This window comes from Rhinopithecus bieti, unplaced genomic scaffold, assembly GCF_001698545.2.
Source record: "Rhinopithecus bieti isolate Rb0 unplaced genomic scaffold, ASM169854v2 scaffold_19685, whole genome shotgun sequence".
NCBI lineage: Eukaryota > Metazoa > Chordata > Mammalia > Primates > Cercopithecidae > Rhinopithecus > Rhinopithecus bieti.
The window spans coordinates 154,610-161,849 of NW_016809568.1; positions in this window are offsets into that span (position 1 = coordinate 154,610).

Sequence of the window (7,240 nt, forward strand, 5' to 3'; positions counted from 1 at the left end):
TTTTTTTTTTTTTTTTTTTATTGTTGTTGTTTTTTAGACAGTCTCACTCTGTTGCACAGGCTGGAATGCAGTGGCTCGATCTCAGCTCACTGTAACCTCCACTTCCTGGGTTCAAGTGATTCCCATGCCTCAGTCTCCTGAATAGCTAGGACTACAGGTGCGCACCACTGCACCCGGCTAGTTTTTGTATTTTTAGTAGAGATATACCAGGCTGGTTCCAAATTTCTGGTCTTAAGTAATCCACTTGCCTTGGACTCCCAAAGTGCTGGGATTACAGGCGTGAGCCCCTGCACCCAGCTGCATCATTTTTTTAACTGTAATTTGCATTTTATTAGTAGGGCTTGAAAGTAACAAAATATTTACAAAGGACATAAATTTCAAAAAAATTAGTATTTAATTATATATTCCATTTGTTAATAATTCTCATTCACCTTTTTATTTCCCAGAGTGAGTTTAGGAATTTTTTCAGGTTTGCTTTTTATCGCTGAGTGATTTCAAACAGAATTCTAAGCCTCAGCTTAAAGAATGGTAGCTACCAAGGAAAAAAATAGGGAAAATTTCTCTTCCATTTTGGCCATAGACAATGAATGTATTTCCACAGGAAAATGTGGTAGATAATTGATGAGTTACATACATTTGTCAAAACATCAGTTCCTCTTTTTGCAGGGTAAATTTGTGACCGTGAATATCTAGATTCTATATCCTGTTGTCTTGATTTCTGAGTTTAGTGCTAAATTATATGTGATGAAATGGGTACCCTCTAGACGTGTTCCCATATGACTAATTTTTACTACACTATTTTTAATATAAATAATTAAATAATACATGTATTGTCTGAAAGAAGTAGATATATTTGCTTTACTTATGGAGGTATAAAATGCAAGCACCTTAGCCAGGTGCAGTGGTTCATGCCTGTAATCCCAGTACTTTGGGAGGCCGGCAGGCATTGATCACTTGAGGTCAGGAGTTTGAGACCAGCCTGCCCAACATGGTGAAACCCCATCTCTACTAAAAATACAAAATGAGTCAGGTGTGGTGGCACATGCCTGTAGTCCCAGCTACTTGGGAGGCTGAGGAAGGAGAATGGCTTAAACCTGGGAGGCAGAGGTTGCAGGGAGTTGAGATTGTGCCATTGTACTTTAGCCTAGGTGACAGAGTGTGACTCCATCTCAAAAAAAAAAAGTAATCACCTTTAAATTTCCTTTTCTTATGTAAACACTGTGTTTGAGTAATTTCCCTGGTGTTTTAAACAGTTTCAAAACCAAGTGAGTAACTCTGACATGGAAATTAAAGCTTGAACTTAGTGACTTTTATAAACTTTTCGTATTTCCTATATCCACTCATACACACAACTTCCTGGACCACTATCTCTAGGCAATGATAGAGCAGATAAACTAATTGGTTCTCCATTTCAGTAAGCCCAAGCTTCCCATGCATTACTGCATCAAAACACCTCTGCCCTTACTCATATGTTTCATCTGCCTCTCAGCCAGTCTTGAGCTATTGTGCAAGCCTGTCCCACTTGCCAGCATGTCCTTGGTGTTGCACCATAGAAGGATGCAACCCACGAGGCTTGGCTCCAAATGAAATCTGGCAGATGGCTGTTACACATATAGCAGACTTTGGCAAACCCAGCCATGTTCATGTGACTATAGACACCTACTCCCATATGCTACATGGCACACGCCAAACAGGTGAAACACCTGGTCATGTCTGATGACATTGTCATCATTCACCCACATGGGGGTCCCTAAACAATTGAAAACTGACAATGGACCCGCTTATGTTAGTCATGCTTTTCAAAATTTTTTACAGTAGTGGGCAATCATTCATAAAACAGGAATTCCTTACAATCCTTGAGGGCAAGGCATTATTGAGCAGGCACATCAAACACTACATTGTATGTTGAAAAAACAAAAAGGGGGAATAGGAGACCATCTACCACCTCAAACAAAATTACAAAAAATTGCCTTTTTTACTTTACATTTTTTGACTCCTGGTATGGATGGTAAGACTCCAGCAGAATGACATTGGCAAGTGTTAGAAGAAAAGAGGCAAGTTTATCCAAAGGTGTTATGGGAATCCCTGGAAAAGGGACAATGGAAAGGTTCAGTGGATTTGCTGATGTGGGGATGAGGGTATGCTTGTGTTTTTACAGGAAATAGACAAACCGTGTGGGTGCCCTCCAGGTGTGTGACCATGGAATGGGAGACTGGAGGGATCCAAGGTGTCCAACTGTGGGCCCAGTCTGTCCAGTATGAGCCGTGAGCCAGCTAAATCTGAATGTGAAGATGGAAAAAGGGCTGACTGGAGTCACACTGACATCCAACCCCATAACATGGGGACAGATCAAGAAAATCATGCAGGAAGCTGAGAAAGTGCTGGAGCACCAGGGTCAGGCAAAAGCCCCTGACTCCATGTTTCTGGCCATACTAGCTGTAGTGTCCTGTGTGGTATGTTTCTCCTGTGTAGAGGCAAAAACATATTGGTAATATGTTCCTAACTCCCCCGGTAGTGTGACCTGTACTCTGGAGAAACAGTCCTCCTCAGGTATATCATGATCAGGGAACATAAGCTCCAGGACCCCTAATTCCCCCTGACACAGAACAGTTAGACTCTCAGAACAAAAACATCAATTACACTGTCCCATTGGAGGGACTCCTTTTATGCATCACCAAGGATACGTAGCTCAACCATAGTTGTCTTGCAGTCCAATCCCAGGCATGGTTGAATTGCCATGGAAAAATTATGTACATATTAGGCCTTAGTTCTATTAATATTACTGGTGTGCTCACCAATCACTCTTGGCCCCATTGTCCAAATTGTATTGATTATACAGAATAGGCTTTGATAATTCTCACCCAACTCCTTGGACCCAGTGTCTTGGTCCCTTAGATAGACGACGGTCTGTGTTAATGAAAGACATTGACTGTGGTCCCCGTGGTCAAATAGATGGGAGAGATGAGAATCAGACCTCATGGCACAAACTTCGCTGGCACTGGTGGCAGACCTTCAACCTCTCTTTACTCCATCACACAGGGATTCAACTGCAATCTGCTGCACAACTTGCTTGACACTGAACAGGCTTTAGCCCACATTTGCATCAGTGGCATCATCAAGGAAAGAGGGGCCCAATTCAGGAGTCGATAAGGAAGGCAGCACTCCCATTTATGAATGGCAGCATCTGGATCAGAACACTATTCAATACTAGTAATATTACTCAACGGAGTTTTGTTACCTTTGTAAGAAATATTACCACTCAATTTATGGTTTGTGTTTTTAATCCCCTAGTCTGTAAGATCGGGTGGACCACCACCTGGCAATTGAAAACTGCACAGCCTGGAATTACCTTTATTCAATTAATGCAAAAACAAAAAGGAGAAGATGTTGGAGGCTGAAGGAATGAGGGTCGTGGCCAACTCAGTATACCACTGGTGGCTATATGAGCAAACAGCAAGCTGTTCTCATGAAAGCAGGATGTTATCAAGCTGACAACTGCATCTGCCACCAGAAAGAATACTGAGTGCGGTCAGTCATGTTCCAGGCACCATGTTCCTTGAGGTTATCTACAGGAACATCTGAAGTCTTGAACAAAGAAAGCAATCATGTGGACCTGTGTTAAATAGTTGACTGACAGTTGCCCCTTCCTCCCTGTTCACTCTACCCAATAAATATGAAGAACTGTGGAAGGTCAGGGCCCTTGTTCTCTAGAAACAAGGAACCCTCTGACCCCTTCTTTCAAACAAATCCTTTTGTCTTTGTCTTTATTCCTGAATTCATCCTCCTTTGTTCAGGCCTGAAGTAAGAGCTACATAATCCCAGCAACTTGGGAGACTGAGGTAGGAGAATCACTTGGGACCAGGAGGTGGTGGTCGTGGTGAGCCACACCATGGTCCTCCAGCCTGAGCAACAAGAGCAAAATTTTATCTCAAAACAAAAAACAGACAAACAAAAAATAAAATTAGCCGGGTGTGGTGTTGGGCGCCTGTATTTCCAGTGACTCAGGAGGCTGAGGCAGAAGAATTGCTTGAACCCAGGAGGTGGAGGTTGCACTGAGCCGACATCATGCCACTGCACTCCAACCTGGGTGACAGAGTGAGACTCCAGCTCAAAAATAAAAAATAAAAAAAAAAATAAATTTTATGGGAACACTTGAGAGACAAATCAAGTGATTTTTTTAAATGAGGAAAAGGAGGAAATGTGGCATGGCGTTCTGACTGTGGATAGGTAAGACAGGAGCCTATCTAAGTCATAATTGGAAGAGTGTTTCTTTCCATAAACGTCTCTGGAGTAACAAAGGGAATGGAGAATTTTATTAATCCAAATATTTTCCCAGGATTTCTATGTGTTTCATCTTTCCCCCTCTGCTTTGTTCTATCATTCTTCCATTTGGCTTTTCCTGGGCTGCATTATATATATTAATGATACACATAATACGAGGTGTTTTGCTGAGTTCTGTGAGTGCTCTACCAAATTATTGAACTTCAGGGAGGTTATGGGAGTCCCCAGGTTTTAAACAGTAGCTCAGAAGCATAGATGGGCCCATGGGGTTTGTGACTGGCATCTGCAGTGAGCACAGTGTTGTGGGACTGAGCCCTGAATCAAGGTCTGTGTTGACTCTGGGTGGTGTCAGAATTCAAATATTAGACAATAAGTTGGTTTTGGAGAATTGCTTGATGTTCAGCAAACTCTACAGATTTGGTGCCAGAAAAAAAGGTATCACAGAGGCCTGGCCTGGAATAAACTCTGGGTGATTGGGAATGGAAGGATCTGCTCTTTTGTACACAGGCTGTCACACTGCCCACTGTCCTGTGATTCCAGGTCTCCTCTCAGGGTGATGGAGGACTGAAAACTTAGAGGAAAGGAGCTCTGATGACAGACCCCCTTTTCCCATAGCTGCCACTACAGGATTCCCACCCACTCACAAATACACACACTAGACATTGATGTGTCCACACTCCTCCCAGGACTAGGCACCACCTTCAGGAACTTCACCACAGCATTTTTGATCCTAGTGTTTCTCGCAAAGAACCCAAAAGTCTCTACAAGTCTCCTGGCATATCCCCACCCCCAGCTACTGAATCTGCAGCAGCAACCTGTTTTCTCCACCAACCTAGTATTCTGGACCAGCTGTTTATAATCTCATCTGCCTGCATGAATGCAGAGATAAATCAGTACAGCCCCACCTGGGCCACTATCTGTAGCAAAAATCAGTCCTTTCACCTACTTCGCACTCTCCCACCCAGGGATTTTTTTTTTCTTTTGGCTTTTATTTTTGGTTCAGGGTACACATGTGGGTTTATTATACTGCTAAAATTATGTTATGGGGTTTGTCCTGCAGATTATTTTGTCACTGAGGTACTAAGCATAGCACCAAACAGGTCTGTTTTCTGATCCTCTAATCCTCTCACCCTCCACCCTCAACTAGGCCTCAGTGTCTGTTCTTCTCTTTGTGTTCATGTGTTGTCATTATTTAGGTCTTACTTGTGAGTAATAACATGCATTTGGTTTTCTGTTTCTGCATTATTTTCTTATTTTTATTTATTTATTTATTTTTGAGACAGAGTTTTGGTTTTGTTGCCCAGGAATGAGTTCAATGGTGCAATCTCAGCTCACTGCAACCTACACCTCCCGGGTTCGAGCGATTGTCCTGCCTCAGCCTCCTGAGTAGCTGGGATTACAGGCATGTGCCACCATGCCAGGCTAATTTTGCATTTTTATTAGTGATGAGGTTTCACCATCTTTGTCAGGCTAGTCTTGAACTCCTGACCTCGTGATCCACCTGCCTCGGATTCCCAAAGTCCTGGGATTACATGTGTGAACCACCACGTCTGGCCATATAATTTGTTTTATCTTGCTTCTGGCCATATAATTTCTATTTCTTTTACCTTGCTAAGTATACATATTTATTTTCTAATAAAATTACCCTAGAAAGGCTTGGCATGGTGGCTTATGCCTGTAATCCCAGCACTTTGGGAGGCTGAGGTAGGCGGATCACCTGAGTTCAAGAGTTCGAGAACAGCCTGGCAAATATGGTGAAAAGCCATCTCTTCTAATAATACAAAAATTAGCCAGATGTGATGGCACACACCTGTAGTTCCAGCTACTCAGGAGCCTGTCACAAAAGAATCACTTGAAGAAGAGGCAGAGGTTGCAGTGAACTGAGTTTGCACCACTGCACTCCAACCTGGTCAGCGGAGTAAAACTCCATGTCCAAAAAAAAGAAAAAAAGATTACCCTAGAAAACCTTAAGGGATTTGTTTAAATTGCGTATTAGTATATAGTATAAAGTTCACCAGGCAGTAGTTAGAAAATATTAAAATTTCAGAAACTCTGGGATTTAAGTTTTTTTTAGGTAAGCTTAGAAAAAAACAAAACAAAACTGGTAGTACCCCAGTGGCATAGAGAACAGAATTCTACATGGAGTTCCCACCGCACTGCCCCAGACCTGTTCAGATTCACCCTTTTTGGAGGCCTTATTTAGGTTTGCCCCTACGATGGAGTCACGCCTCACAGAACTGATTAGAAGAGATCAGAGTTTTAGCTGGTGAATCCTGCTGTCTTTCTAGAGTTGGTGCTCACAATTTCCTGAAACCCAAAAGCAGATAAATGGGAAAAATAAAGTATGTAATTTAGAAGCTCAGTTTTTAAATTTTCTTCTAAAACCAGGGTTTGCAGAGACATTCTATTTAGCAACTTGTTTTTTATCCCTGCAGATCTAGTAGTTGCTCCATAAGTCACAAAAAAGTAACTATAAACAAAATAAAAATTTCTCTAAACTATAGTAAACTCTTCCTTTCTGTATCTCTTTCATCTGACTATACCTAGCTTTTATTCTGTACAATTTTTTTTTTAATTTTGATGACAGAGAACAGAAGAAATAAAAATGCTGGACCCTTTATCTAAATCCTGGAAATGATTAAACACTTAGTACCAGCTCCAGGGTGTTATGAGAATTAAATCACATCATGTGTTATGCCCAGCACTGTGCTCTGTATCCTACTCTTGACCACATAGTACCTGCTTAATAAACATTGCATCAGTACATGTGTACATGTTGTTTTTCAAATCCAGACTTATTCAGACATTGCTGCCTTCTGCTTCCTCTATAAACTTTAAAGAGTCAGTGAAGGCCGGGCGTGGTGGCTCAAGCCTGTAATCCCAGCACTTTGGGAGGCCGAGACGGGCGGATCACGAGGTCAGGAGATCGAGACCATCCTGGCTAACACGGTGAAACCCC